At 39.9% G+C, this 16,029-nt stretch overlaps 1 long non-coding RNA gene across 1 annotated transcript in view; it reads left to right on the top strand.

Moving 5' to 3' along the window:
- The window catches only part of LOC104868791, a 61,483-nt gene extending 48,337 nt beyond the window's left edge, over window positions 1-13,146 (top strand). Inside the window, exons 2-3 of the long non-coding RNA XR_782114.3 lie at window positions 6,477-6,584; window positions 12,485-13,146. This is a non-coding gene — a long non-coding RNA (uncharacterized LOC104868791). The remainder of the gene's footprint in view (window positions 1-6,476; window positions 6,585-12,484) is intronic.
- Window positions 13,147-16,029: the final 2,883 nt, after the last annotated feature.

Genomic DNA, 16,029 nt, shown 5'->3' with positions numbered 1-16,029 from the left:
ACTTATCTGTATGTCAAATTCTTCCTCTCTGTTTTGGAAGTTTTCTGTCATTAATTCTGTCATTAATGAAGAGCTTTTTTAAGTCATTTGCATGTTCTCCTGCTACTTCATGGATTCCTATCAGTCTTATGTTGTTCTTTGCATCATCTAGCAGTTGTTGGATCAATTCCTTATGACCCCTTACTGTTTTTAAGAGACCTCTCTTTCCATGGTCACTATCTGTGATCCTGTCTTCTATATCTGAGATTCTATCTTCTCAATCTTTTATTCTATTGTGTATGCTTTCAGTAGAGTTTTTAATCTCCTGGATATCTGTGTGAATCTGTTTAATTGATTCCATTTCTTTCCTATGTTGGGTGTTCATTGTTTCCATTTCTTTCTTATTCTGGGCCTTCATGTTTTCTATTATGCTCCTGAGCTCATCTATTTTTTTGTCAGTTTCTGTTCTAGAGTCACGAATCATGACTTTCATTTTGCTCACCATCTCTATGATTATCTGGGAAATAATTTCTGTTTTGAATTTTTCTAGAGCTTGATTGTTCTGTTTTGTTACTTCCTGTGCTGTGAGTTCTGGTGTCCTGGAAGTTCACTATCAGACTTTTCATCCTCCTTTGCCCTACTGTTTGCCATTGTTGAACTGGAAGTCTGTCTTTGTGGCTTGCTTAAGTGTTTTCTCATCTTTATTTTTGCTGTTGGGTTGTCCTTCATTCAATCTCTGGGTCATTAAATCTTCCTGATATTGTTGTGTCCCAGCCTTTGATTCTCTAATGACTCATAGACATTCTCATTTTCATAAATGAGGAAACAACTCATCAAATCAATCCCTATCCTTTATCCCAATCGATACAATCAGGAACACAGTAGGATCAATCACCACCCTTTATGGCCCAGTCATGCCTCTGCGGAGTGCATCCAAGGACTGGCACAATCAGGGGATCTGAGATCGGGGGGAGGCACCCTCCTGGCTCTGGGTCAGGAGCAATGGTGCCCTCAGGAAAACGTGCAGCTCCACTGACCCATAGATTGGGCCACAGCTGGTGGAGGGAGATCTGAAGTCCAAACCAGCTGCTTTGCCGAAACTCACCCTCTTGGCACTGACCCCAGCTTTTAAAGGTTGTATTACTTCAACTATTACTACCACACTAGGACCATGCTTCTAGCTCACACTTTTGGAAGACAAACCATGTCTAAATCATAGCACTACCTTTCAGTGATCCCTCTCAGAATGGCACAGTGATTAGTTAGGCACAGAGAACCTACAGACAAAACCACTTGACCTCAAAGCCCTAACGCCCCTTAACTGTGTGATTTGGAGCAAGTTAAAACAAAAAAACAAAACAAAAGAAAAAACTTTACTTGCTTCAGTTTCTTCATCTTTAAATTAGAACAGATAGTAATATCTATCCTTACAAGGGTTTTTTAAGGTTTAAGTGAAGCAATAAATGTAAAGCAGTCAGAATAATGCTTTACTCATGGTGAATGTTTAATAGATGTTAACTATCATTAAGACTCCCTCACTGTACTTTGTTTTACAGATAATAACATCACTGTCTGATGGGCCTTTCTAGACTGTACCCTCCTTGAGGCAAGAAGATTCAAGCCTTTTCATTTTTGTAGCTCCTTTGGGCCTAGAACATAGCCCCACAAAACTAGTTATTTGGCTGATTTTAGAACACTTAGGCTCAAGATCTTCCTCCTTTTTCATTCCCAGTATTCACAAGGTGACTTTCACCATGACATAAGTAATTCTGTAACTTAAAGGAGCTTGTTATAATTAAATTCAAATTGGAAATTAGACCAAACAGTCTAACTAGTTGCATGTTGGAGCCCAGGACTGCCAACTCTTAATCCAGGGGCCCTCCTCACTCCAAGATGCTGGACTGTGTTAACTGCTTCCTGGATCTGTGTGCCAGTCTGGCTCTGGGCAGCCATGCACAATGATGACCAAGGTCACGGTGGAGCACAGTTCATTTTTCAGGGAGCCTCACCCACGATTCATGGACAAACTGGTGAACAAACCTATACTAGTGGGAAAGACTCTATGTTAGTCTTGCAGGACAAGGTTCAGCTGTAATCAAGTTTTCAGGTCAAATTCAGATCTGTTTCTGAAATATTTTCCATGGATATTTCTCACATCTTTACTGAGACATTCTTTGGTCTGCTTTCATGGATTTATGCCAAGTAGCCATTTACCCAACACTGGAATTCATTTATTTGTTTTCTATACACTGTTTGACTTTTCCCATATTTGGCCTTAGCTAAGGACTCTTCGTGTACGCCTTACATGGCTAGTTAGTCAGACTCTTTAGTATTTTTTATCTTAATACAAAAACTTTAAAGCCCAGTTCTAATAATAAACTAGGGACTAATCATTTTCTTTTTAGTGAGAATTAACTTCAATTTAGTTCTCTTCAGTGAATTTCACAGCATTAATATTGAACCATAATTCAGGTCAAGTAAAATATCAACTCCTTGGTGTGTCATTAATAGTACTTAGTTCATGAATAAGAGCCATACAAAGTAGCACAGAAATGAGCCTGGAGAAATTAGGCCAGACAAGGCTCAAAGAAATTGAAATATAAGGTGCTATCTTCTCTTTCTTTTCTGGAACAGCCTCTTGTTGTTCATGACTAACATGAGACACAGGCTGAGTAGTCATGGGTTTATTGCATTCAGAGGGGCTAAAAGTCTCAAAAGTTGGTTCACCAACTTTGTGGCTTTCATACCTCTAAAATAATATTCCTTTGGCAGGAGTTTTGTTCCAGAAACTTCTGTGCATTCCTTTACAAATTCAGTCATTTTTCAAATGTGTTTTAGCACCCCTGTGGGAAGAAATTAGGGGAGAAAAATGAATAAACAGAGATTTTAGTCTGGTGGGAAGATCAATGCAGAAAAGATGGTTTGACCAGTGTCAGTGGTAGAGCTGTGACCATGAGGCTGCCAGAGAGGTAAGAAGGTGACTCCAGAGAAGGGAATGTCACAGAAAATCATGAGGATAGAGTGTGCACAGTAGGAAAAAATGGTGACAGGATGCACCTCACTGAGAACTCCCTGAGGAGAAGGAATCAATGATGAATGCAGACACCTCTGACAGAATGAATGCCTTAAGCTGGCTAGGAGAAGGAACAAAGTAGAGTGAGCAGCCGTCTTCCTGTGTAAACTCTACCTGAAAGCTGAGCTAAGACTTGACAGGGAAGTGAGAATGAACAAAGACTGGGATCCTAGGCCACCCCTTGGAGGGGATGAAGTAGGCTCTTGGTTGTTTGAAGACCAATTTGGGGAACCAGGGTTAGAGATGGGAGTGCCCTATGAGAGGTACTAAAAATGTTGCCTATTTGGTAATTTCAGGTAAAGTATGCACTGGTTTTTGTAAGCCAGAGGAAAGCCATAAATTGCCTCTGAATTAATATTGCTTATGTAATTAAAATGGGCAAAGCACGTGTTTCACATTAGGGCAAGAAAGACTACTGAATTTGCAAGAAAGACTACTGAATTCTTCCTAATCATTCCTACAACTCCACTGTGCCCTCAAAGAGAAGATGTTCCTTCTTTTACTCAGAGTAACTCAACATATTCTTTGCCCTCCAAGGCTTGGCACCTTCTTGTGACCCTTTCTTCTCATGACTCAAATTGTTGGGGGGGTATCTTTGCTCTAAACTTCCACAGCAAGTGGCATATCCCTCTGGTTGGATTTGCACTCCACACTGTATTGTCCCTATTTGTTTTTGTATCTCCCCTTCCACTAGGACATAAGCTCTCTAAGGGCAGAAATTGCCTTTCATTTCTATATCCCCAGGAGTTAATCAAGGACTACAATATAGTAGCCATCAATACATTTGTGTGGATGGATGGGTAACTGATCCCAATCAGTAAAAGGTTGCATTCTCCTTATGAATCCAGAGCTCACTGAGTGGAAGCTTCGTAAACATGCTGAACCTATTTAAAATTGTGACAAATCATAAAAAGCAAGTGCTTCAGGCCAATTCAAACCTATTTGGAAATTTGTAGTTTTATATTCCTGTTCACATAAGTACTATAATTTTAGGTCAGGGTTTACTTATCAGCAAGGTTTCAAAAATGCAAAAGGAGATGAAATCTAATCAACAAAGTTCACACTAGGAGCCAGGATGTCTATCCTCTCTTCCTGATCACCCCCAACTCCTCGATCGTGTAACCTAGATGAGCTTCTTATCTCTGTAGACTTCCAGTCTCCCTGCCTCCAGTCTTTCCCTTTGCACCCATCCTCTGCTCAGTATCTTTCTTAAAAGTAAGCTAGTTAACTTGTTTCTTTGCTTCAAAACCCCCTACTACTCCCCATCCCCCAGCAAAGTCTCAACTCCTTTGCAGGCAAACAAGATCTTTTTTTGTTTTGTTTTAGTATCTGGGATCAAACTAGGGACCTTGTGAGGCTGGCAGCAAAACCACTGAGCTAAATGCCCAGCCCCACAAGTTCTGTTGTTTATTTCTTGAGACTTTTCCTCCTTTATCAAGTCCTTATATTCAATAAGTCCATTGTCTTATCCTCCTAAGCAAGCTACTGTGCCTCTTTGCTTTTTCTACATAGTCTCTGATATCAAAACCACTTTCTACACTTTTTCTGCCTGGTGAGCTCCTATTTGTTCATCTTTTAAGACACAGTCAACAAAGCCTTAGAGTTGCTTCCTCCTCATGGCCTTCTCCTACTCCTTCAGAGATGTGAGCACTTCCTCCACTCTGCTCCCATACCATTTTTGCTTGTTTACCTCAGATCACTCATAACCCTGGTGGAAATTATTTGCTTACTCATTCATCTCAGTTGCAAAACTTTGAGTTTCTCTAGGTCAGAGGCCATGGCTAGTTACAATCACTCAGGAGGTTCTCTAATATATGCTGGCTGAAAAACATCAAGTGAGTTATATTGCATTTTATACATGCTGTCTCTCTAATTATGACTATTATTTACCTCTGTCTCTCCATAAAACTTAATAATAAAGATCTGTTTAGCACCCATCAGGAAGCATGCATTGTTTTATTTGATATTATCATTTAGTTGTTAGCTCGGTAAAGCAGTCATTACTATTACTGTTACTTTACAGATGTGAAACTGAAGCCCAAAGAAGGTTAAGTATCTTTCCCAAGTCACAATTGGTAGGTGGTAAAGCTGGTTTTGAACAGAAACCTCTTGAACTTCAAAGCCCAGGGCCTTTCCATAATACCATCTGCTTTTCCAAATGCCTGCACCTAGTAGGTTCTCATTTGATTGTTTAATTTCTCTGAATTGCAATGCAGAGGACTGTGAATGTCAGGCTCACCCTAACTTGCATCTGGGGCCTGGCCATGACTACAAGTCATGTATGAAGTCCTGTTCAGCTACATCGAAATGCTGGCACACATAGAGACAAAGTCCAGATCCTCCTCTGGCAAGAAACTGTGTCTCCTAGCACACAGAATCAGCACTTCATTTCCTGGGATTGGATGAAGCCCTTAGCACAGTTTATGGGTTTGTCTTGACGTCCAGCCCAGAAACTGTCTTCTTCTTGGCTCCCTGAAAAGTAAGAAATCATTGGCTTCTGAGATGTTTTTCTGGTTGCTGAGCCCTCAAGGTAAAAGTTCTCTTGGATGGGTGTGAACAAGCCAAGTTTACCCAACTTACGGGGTATCAGCAGCCCTGAGCCACATTCCTTTTAGGGCTTACAAAGCATGCCCACTTCTCTATGTCAGGGGCACAATGCCTGTTGCCTAAGGGCAGAGGTCTTTGGCTCCACTGAGCATAGGACATAAAGCAGAGATCCTGCTGCAGTTCCCTTCAGGCTAGAGACTATACAGAACCCTAAGAAGTTTCCTTTTCTCCCTCTGCTTCCACAGCTCCTGCAAAGCCTTCAGCGGACATGGACAGGAGAGGCTCCCTAAAGGTGTTTGTTCTTGTCCTGAAATATGAGCCATAGGCGTATAGGAGAGTTAAAAGGAAAAAGAATACGTGCTTGTAATACCTGTTATATGCCAGATGTTTGAAAATATACTTTCTCATTTAATCATCACTGTAATTACTTTCCTGTTTTAAAGATTTGTAAACTGAAGCTGACTCTAATAAAACAGCCCATTGTACAGTAATGCGTGTCATAAAAACAAAAACAAAAACAAAACAGATACTGAAAAACCTTTGACCTTACTTCTGACAATCAGCTACTGGAACTCAGCGTGATGGAAAGGTGGAATATTCAGGTAGAATCTCTGCCTCAGACAGGCCTGAGCATTATCTCAGGCTGTTCTGCTTTGTTCTGTGAGACCCTGCTGGAAGTGGGAATTGTAACTGGAGCCCAAACCTAGCTGTCCAGCACTAAGGAAAGGTAGCAGTTTGAGATTTATGCAAAGAGCCTTGAACTAGGAATTTGAATACATTTGCTTGAGTCCCAACTCTTTTGTTACTAAGACTTGAGAGCTTGCCTTGGTTTTCTCATCTGTAATGCAGACTAAAAATTGTTAATTTCTTATTTTAGGATTCTAATAAGCATTAAACAAGATTTTTCAGATGTTTTTCTGGTGTGAGGAAGCCTGCAGAGACCTGGCCTACTCCTAAATGAATCATCTCTTGACTGAAGCTTAAGGTACCTATTCACAGATTTTCACCATTTCTGTTGGCCATTGTACTAGTAAAAGACAGTTTTTTAAATTCAAATTTTTCTGCTATTAAATGGAAATCACATCGTAGATAAAGCAGAACAAGTTTAGAGCTATTCGGGAACAGAAATTAGTTTGTTGGTGGGTCTCCTGGGTGCCTGCACCCTGGTAAGGTCAGGCTCACTGGCTCTGATGTGTCCCTTCAAGTCCATAGCCCACTCAGAGATGGTGACCAATAATCACTATCTGCCCGCATTTTTAGCACACCTCATGTTGTACAGCAATCGTGTTTACTTCTCTGACTCCCTTCTAGACTGCCCTGAGTGGGCAGAGAAGGTATCTGTCTGGTACACAGCTCTGTGTTTAGTATACAGCATGGTGTCTGGCACCCTGCTTAGCTGTTTGATGAAAGTATTCATGGAAAAGAGAACACTGAAAATGTTATTAGCATCAATAAAAGGAAACATCACATGTATGAAGTTATACCAGATGTTTCCTGAGTGTTAGGCCCTATGCTACATGCTTTACGTATTTTATCCAGTTTAGTGCTCATAATAATCTTGTGGTAGACAAAAATATCTTTATCCAACAGAGGAGGATACTAAGATCACACAGCAAGAAAATGGCAGAGCCTGGATTTGATTCTAGGTCTTCTGACTCAAGAGTCAGTACAACTCATCATATTAGTTGGTAGATCTTCATGAACACACAAAAAATAAAATTAAAAATTGCAGGGATGAAGAACTTTTTGTGATTGATAAGTGAAAAGTAAATAAAAATAACTCAACAGTTAAACACCACATTTTTCCTAAAGAGCCATTCATGTGCACACACACAATCACATACACGTGCACGACTTAATTTTTCTGTGAAAGCCCACTTTAATTCTCAGGGAGCCTTCCTTGACTGAGAATGACACCTTCTCCTTCAGACTCTTTCCTTCATTATGAGGGTAGAGTTTCAGAGAACACTTATCATAAGTAGTCTTAAGTTGCAGTTTATCCTTTTATAACTTAGGTCTATGATTTTTCTTTCTACACAATGAGAGATCTGAACTACTTCTCAAAGGTTCTTTCTGTATTGCATGTTGTATTTTTTTTGTTTTGTTTTTGGTTTTGTTTTTTTTTGAGACAGGGTCTCACTATGTAGTTGAGACTGACCTGGAACTCACTATGCAGCCCAGGCTGTACTCGAACTCACAGCGAGCCTCCTGCCTCAGCCTCCCAAGTGCTGGGATTACAGGTGTGCCCCACCACGCCCGGCTTGTATTGCATGTTGTATTTGTTTTGTTTTGTTTTTGGCTTTGTTTTTTTTTGAGACAGGGTCTCACTATGTAGTGGAGACTGACCTGGAACTCACTATGCAGCCCAGGCTGTACTCGAACTCACAGCGAGCCTCCTGCCTCAGCCTCCCAAGTGCTGGGATTACAGGTGTGCCCCACCACGCCCGGCTTGTATTGCATGTTGTATTTGTTTTGTTTTGTTTTTGGCTTTGTTTTTTTTTGAGACAGGGTCTCACTATGTAGTGGAGACTGACCTGGAACTCACTATGCAGCCCAGGCTGTACTCGAACTCACAGCGAGCCTCCTGCCTCAGCCTCCCAAGTGCTGGGATTACAGGTGTGCCCCACCACGCCCGGCTTGTATTGCATGTTGTATTTGTTTTGTTTTGTTTTTGGTTTTGTTTTTTTTTGAGACAGGGTCTCACTATGTAGTTGAGACTGACCTGGAACTCACTATGCAGCCCAGGCTGTTCTCGAACTCACAGCGATCCTCCTGCCTCAGCCCCCCGAGTGCTGGGATTACAGGTGTGCCCCACCACGCCCGGCTTGTATTGCATGTTGTAGCAGATATTTTCTGACTCCCCACTCGCACCATCACTTCCCTGCAGAAAGAGCACTTTGCCTGGGGCAGGCCCTCCTCCATAGCAGAGCTTTTACCCAATTGCTTTGGAAGAGCCCATTTTCTGCTGTATCCTGCATAAAATATAAATTCCTGGGACTCCTTATGCTGTCTCAGTACCTAATACAGGATTTGGAGTATAGTAGGTTCTCTGTGTTTCTTAGATAAATACATGAGTAAGTAGATAAATGAAATAGTGGTGATAATTATATCCTTAAAGAAAACCTCTAATATTGTTGGCGTTATTAAATTGACAGTAGTAATTTTTTGTTTTGTACTTTGACTCTCCTAGTGCTTTCTGCCTGTAGACTCAGGACAGAACATTTGGAATCACAGTGGATACAGCCGCAGACATATGAGCAAATTTTGACTTAGCTTGTTTCAGACTGCTTGCTGACCCATTGCCCTTCTGCTAGGAGTTATTACCACATTATCCGCCTCGATTTCAAGATACTTTCGTAACATGAGGCAATGCCAGAGCCCACAGCTTTATTTGTACGGTTGTTAGCTTCCTCTCAGGTGTCATCACCCATTTTTGGTGGGAGGGGTCAGGGTAAGGAGGGTGTTAATCTTTCACTTTGGCAATAGCATTTCCCCTGGATCCTGTTGTCAGATGGGCGATTTCTGGAAAGCCTCCACCAGGAGCTGTTCCCGCAAATGGAGGGAGTGCCCTATACATTTCCACTAATGCTTCTGCTAGGACATTCACTCCCTTTATTTTTTCTTTATTTTTTGTCTTATCGTTGGTAAGAAATCTAGTACAGTGGTAGAGAGCATGCATTTTACAATTAGCACTAGACCTCCATCCTGCCTCTGCCTCTTTTTAGCTATTTGCTTTGGGCAAATCAATTAACTTCTGTGAGTCTTAATTTTCTCAGTTGAAAACTAGGAATCACAATATTACCTACTACACAGAGTTATTGTGAGGACTGAATACTGAAAAAGGTTTATAATATAACCACAAATGAGGTGCACTCAACAATGTTAGTTATGACATTAAATTTTTGTTTGGTGTATTCACTGCTCACACTAAGTATGATACTGGTGAGCAGCTGCAGGTGAGTATATTTTTTTTCAATGTCACAAACTGTTTATTACAAACATCTAATCACCAATTGCTAAAGCATTCAGACAACACTGGAAGGTCATAAAATCCTCAGAGAATTTTTAAACATACATCTCCCTATTTCTATAAATCTCACCCAATTGCTTTAAATTTTCACTTTAAAAATACTACCTCCTAAGATCTTCAAAAAGGCAAATAAGGATATATAATTTTATTTTTCATTAAGCAAAAGAATTAAATTTCATTTAAAAAAAACATCATACGTTTGGGAATCTTAATAGTGAACAGGCAAACAGAGAAGGGGAAAGGTTGAGACTGAGTGTTGAAATATAGTACACAAGATGGCCATGGGGGCACACAACTACTGGGGGAGGTTCCCTTGAGCCCACAAGTTCAAAGAGTCTAGGCAACAAACTGAGACTCTGTTGCAAAAACAAAATAAAACAATACAAATACTATTATGCATAGTACATATCTGATTAAAAAAATGTTACTGGCCTACATATTTACAGTACTCTTTTCATCATTATTTACAGTGTTCTTTTTCACTTACAAAAAAAAAAGTCTCCTGTGGAACCATTATTTTCCTCTCATTGCTGAGACAAAATACCAGGTGTCAAAAGTTAAAGCGGTAAGAGTTTGTAGAGGTTGCACTCTGTAATCTGCTGGCTCCACCAAGGCAGGGTTGGCAAATGGCATCACAGAGAAACAACATGGCACACAGAAGGTAGCAGAGGTAACAAGGGACCTTAACAGTGTCTTTCTGCTCCTTTTATTTTACTCAGACTTCTGGGATTAGGGTGGTGCCAAACCAATCCCTCACATGTAGTGGGTTAGTAATCACACACCTTTAAACCTAGCATCACACATTCCATACTTAGCTGCCTTTGAAAAAGGACTGCATAAGGCTTTGGGGGGACATCTAGACACAAGCCACAACAGTCCACCCTGGCTCTCCAAAGACTCATGCACATTCCTGTATGCCAAAGCTATTTAGTCCACCTCTAAAAGTTGCCAAAGTCCTAAAAGTTTCAGCATTGCTGAAAAGTCCAAGTCCCAAGTCTCCTCTGAGATTTAAGTCAAACTCTTAGCTATGAGCCCCTGTACAAATGAAAAGAAAGTTAAACGCTTCCGACATTCCATGGCCCAAGAGAGACATTTCCATTCCAAAAGGTACAAACAGGGAGATACAAGGGAATGGGACCAAAGCAAGACCAAATTCCAGCCAGGCAAATATTAAGTCCTGTAGTTCTGTGTGCAGTATCAAAGACAATCTGTGGCAAGTTGTGAACATGAAAGTGGCACTGCAGATAGTTCTGTCTCTCATGGCTACTCTCTTGGGCCAGCTCTGCACCCTCCTTGCAGCTTTCCCCAGACGATCCATGCTCCTGGCTTCTCCAAACTTCTGGGGCCTCCACTGCACCTTTGGCTTCACACTCACGGCTGTGCACACTGCCCTCTCAGGGGCACACTGCCTCGCCTCCTAAATCTTTCTTCTGAAATCTGAGTGGAAGCCTTCCTAACCCCACAATTCTTTCATTCTGCTTGCACTTAAAACCCTCACCATGTGGATAATGCCAAGGTCTCCTGCCAGCTGGAGCAGTAGCTTGTCTTACCTCTTTCTTGGTTGTAGGGGTAGAATGCCTGGATCACTGAGCACTCTAAATTCAATTCTGAGGAACACATTCTCTAGGCTGCTGCCATTTTGGAACATGGTCCTCTGGAGCTTTCTTCTCAAATCAGTCTTTCACTTTTGCAATTTTGAGTCTGCAAAGGGTGGAGTACTGCTACTTTTTTTCTGATGCCCTTAGGCCATCTTTTCTATTCTGTTCCTTTTCAGTGATGAAGATCTCCTCTGCTCTATCTTTGTGGACCACAGTTTTATTGGAGCTTGCTTTTTAGCCAAATTCAAAACATTTTGAATCATTCTATGGACTCTTTGCTCTTGATTCTCAACACACATCTGGCTAAAAGCCCCCAATGGTTGCCATGTCACCACCTCAATATTTGACAGCTTTGAAATTTCTTCTGTGAGATTAATTTGTCCACTGCCCCTAACCTGTCTCAGGCAGTCTCTGAACATGAACAAAATGAAGACAAACTTTCTGCCAAGACATAATACATATCATTTAGAGTCCAACAGCCAATGCTGTTCTTCTTTCTATCAGAAACCTCCTGAGGCTTTACTGTCTTTCTGGTCCTCTGAGCTCTGACCAGATCTTCCATACAGAATAGCATAAGGTGTTTCAGCTCTACATTTTCAGCTGGCATCTCCAAACCTTTCCTAACTCTTCCCCTTCCCACAAGCGAGTTCCAAAGGCTCTTGAGCCACATGGCCAGGAAATGTCATAGCAATGACTCCACTTCTCTGGTACCAAATTTGTGTGTTTAGTTACTTTTCTCTCATTGCTGAAACAAAATACTGGGCACCAAAGGTTAAAGGGGAAAGGGTTTATTTAGCTTACAGTTTCTAGAGACTTCCTTCCATAATTTGCTGGCTCCAAGGCAGGGCTAGCAAACAGGCATCACAGGGGAGAAACAACATGGCACACAGAAGCAAAGGTAACAAGGGCTAAGTTTTTACCATTAACATTTTTATGGAAGGAAAAAGAATTTTGGATTTAATGAACACTGAACTGAAAGCATTCTTACTTGAACTCATTAAATATTTAAAAGGACCTCAACTTACAGGTAAAACTCGGAGGGTTTAGGAACTTGCTTTATATCATACAGCCTGGGTGGGAACAGGTCTTCCCTGTTTGCAGCAAAGAAGTCAGGGGCCCACTGGAACATTTAATTGTTCCACTCGGTGATAAATCGACGCATTTACCTTGGTATTTCTATCGCAGTCATTCGTTCTCATACTTATAAACAACTGTTGCCTATATTTATTTCTTAATTTTCTCTCACTTCCTTTGCAGGCCTCAAGATGTTCCGTGAGCTCTGCTCCAACTTCTCTTTTCTAATCAATCCCCACCCTGCCTTCTTAGTCTGGCTTCCTGGTAAATGCTCATCTCTGGGCCTATGCTCTTCCTCCTTTTAGTTTCTAGCAATTCCAAATCCATGACCTCAGCTTACTCTGTGTCTGGGACTGTTTGTGCTAGCCTCAGCGGGATTGGTATCATAGGCCCAAGCCCAGGCTGCAACTGCTGCCCTTCAATGTGGGGTGAGGGGGGGGCTAAGAGAGAATTAGAAGATGAGAGTCAGGAAGACAGCTAGGCTGGCAGGTGAGAGAAATTAGTATGCTTGGAGATGTCATCAAGACACCTGAGAAGTAGGAGTACCTCTCAGGGTTCCTGGAGACCTCAGGGGAGCAAAGAGGAGCTGCAAGTTTCAACTTGGGGCAAACTGAATGCTGGGTTTTAAACTGATATTGATTCAGTTCCAACAGGATCCAAAAAGAGCAGGGGTTTTGGGGCAGACTCAGTTATGTCTGTTTGTAATAATTGAGCATCAAATTGTTGAAGAAATTCTTTTTTTCTCACATTCAGATTGGATGTCCCACCCTGGCCGTCCCACTCAGAGTTGCACTAAAAATCCTTTGGCAGGCATTGAGTTCTGGTTTTTAGTTCTGAAAATGCAGTTATTATATCTAACCTATAATCTAAAATGCCAGAGGGCATGGAATATTCTATCGCACTCCATGTTTCTGACTTCCTAGGATTAATCCTCTTGCCTACTATGTTATTTCTTTGGTCAAATGAAAAACATAACTATACAAGTAATTATAAATAAATTGATATTCTCTTTGCAAAAATTTTTAATTAACCAGTAGAAAATAAAAACCTTACAAATCCCATTCAACCTCTCTGACCTGTGTGTATTATCTGCTCTTTATTAAGTGGTATCTATAAATTTCTGCCCTAACTTTTTTTTTCTATGCCCTTTCACATATTAGAGCATCCAGGGGTGTACAGACTTAGAGGTTAGAGAAAAAGGAGGAGCAGCTTGTCCTGGCAGAGCTAAGTGTGTTACAACTGATATTTTATTTTCACTGTTTATATCCACAGCATATAGTGATAATAAAATATAGACCAAGTAGTTTTATTACTTTTTATTGTTGCTTTCAAGTTATTGTTTAAGATTACTGCTTTAAATTAACCTCAGCTGATGCATCCTCTTACTGCCTATGCCCAGGTCAAATTGTTCCCCCTGAATTGTCTTACCTTGGCTTGCCAATATATGCAAGCCCAATATATACATATGTCTATATATTTTCTATTTGGGGATCATTCTGTCATATAATTCTTTAATTTGGTTTTCACCTCACTTCAGATTGCATCTTTGGGATTTTTCCAAAACAGCATGTGAAATCAACATAGTTCTTTATTAACAGTCACATAGTATGACTGAACTATTATCCTATTAATAGATACTTATGATAATTAATAGGTAATATTGGATATTAAAAAATAAGTGGTGAATTTGTACCACTGCAAACACAACATTATTACTTATTTACATGACACAATATTAGAAGCCACCTAATTTTTAAGCTCTACATAATATCTAATATTCATGTATATGATATATGACAATAATACTGTACTCATCTTTTTTTTCTGATACTGGGAATCAAAACTCAGTGAGCCAGCCACTTTATTTTATTCTGAGACAAGAGCTCACTAAATTGCTCAGGCTGGCCTCAAATTCTCTATCCTCCTGCCTCAGCCTCTCAGAGTGCTGGGATTACAGGCACAAAACATCATGCTGGACAAATTAGCATCTTTTGATAGTCTGTGCTAGTCTTTGTTCTAAGTAATTTTGCATGTAGTAGCTCATTTAGTTCTCAAAATAACCCTATGATATAGGCACTATATATTATCATCTCTGTTTGACTGCTGAGGCAACTAAGGTGATCTCACTGAAATATCTATAACTAGTAAGTGGTGAGCTGAGATTTGAACCACAGCACTAGATCTGCACTCTTCACACTGTGCTGCATGAGCCTCATTGTGCCCTTACACAAGCTATTCTCCAGTTTAGGTAGCTGGAAATGGGAAACTTAATGCACATTTCCTTGCCCTTCAAAAATTGCCATACTCCACAGAGTCTGAGAGTGCCGTTTCCCCTGAACTTTTGCAAATGCTGGATTTTACTAACTTTACTTATCTGTAACAACCTAAAGGATGAAAATATATTCCTTTCTTATTTTGTTAAGTGGACTTCTTATTTTGAGAGTGGACTTCTTAAATGTCTATCGACTAGTTATACTTTTTTCCTCTTATTCACTCAGCTTCTTTGTCCATTTAAAAAATTATTTACTTTTTGTTCATTTGAAATACTCTTAATGTATAAAGGATACTAATCTTTTGTTGTACATTTGGCAAATATTTATCCCTTTCACTCTTTTTTAACCTTTCATTATAGTATCTTTGTTGTGTGAAAGTCAATTTTTTTTGGTACCAGGGATTGAACTCGGGTCCTTGCGCTTGCGAGGCAGGCCACCGAACGGCTGAGCTAAATCCCCAGCCCTATGAAAGTCAATTTTAAAAAATCATTAAACTGCATATTTACCTATATTAAATAATTATTAATATGTTGGATGAAACTATATCTATGAATGAAATTATGTACTATCTGAGGTTTGCATTAACATAACCCAATAAGGGTGAGCAGACAGATGAAATGAGGTTGGCCTTTACTCTATGGTGGTTATAGTTTAATGATGTGTACTGAGGGCTTCATTACACTATTTTCTCTTATTTTTGTAAGCAAAAAATTAAAACCATCAGTTCATCTTATCTTTTATAATGCTATCTATGTTTTATGACAGAAGAGACTTCCTCATTATAATATTACAGAAATATTCAGTTTTTTCACAATATTAATTTTCTCATTTAGCTCTTTAGGCTGAAAGTTATCTTGTACATAGTCTGAGGTATAAATGTAATTTTTGTTTTCCAAGTAGTGAGCTAATTTTCCAGTGTGACTTATGGAACAATTCATTTTTTTTCTTCAAACTTAAATGTCACCATCATCTCTAACAAATTCCCATACATGCACACACTTGTTTCTGGATTCTAGAATGAATTTACTGAGCCTGTTGTTACATCATAGTTTTCATTGCCATATGTCACTTCCAGGGGAGCTTTAGAATCAGCTCACAAAGTTTCACTAAAAAATACTCCTAGGGTTTTTTGGGATTTTTTGTTTGTTTGCTTTTTGTGGTACTGGGGATCAGACTCAGGACTTTGCACTTTTGAGGCAGGTGGCAGAACCACTGAGCTAAATACCTGACCCACTCCTAGGTTTTTAATTGAGATTTTATTAGCCTTAAAGATCAATTTGAGGAAAATTTACATATTTTTCAATACTGATCTTCCATCCAAGAACAAGTTGTCTCTAGTTAGTTTTTGTTCTTTAGCAAAATCATAAAAGACATTTTTTCTAGGTTTAAGTATTATATAGATTCTACTGCTTTTAAGAGCTGAATCTATGTTTTCCCCATAATATCCTTCCCAAC

This window comes from Fukomys damarensis, unplaced genomic scaffold (assembly GCF_012274545.1).
Source record: "Fukomys damarensis isolate Sample0158 unplaced genomic scaffold, DMR_v1.0_HiC HiC_scaffold_16, whole genome shotgun sequence".
In the NCBI taxonomy this organism is placed as follows: domain Eukaryota; kingdom Metazoa; phylum Chordata; class Mammalia; order Rodentia; family Bathyergidae; genus Fukomys; species Fukomys damarensis.
Note: the sequence above shows the minus strand (reverse complement) of the source record. Positions and strands in the feature narration are given on the sequence as shown.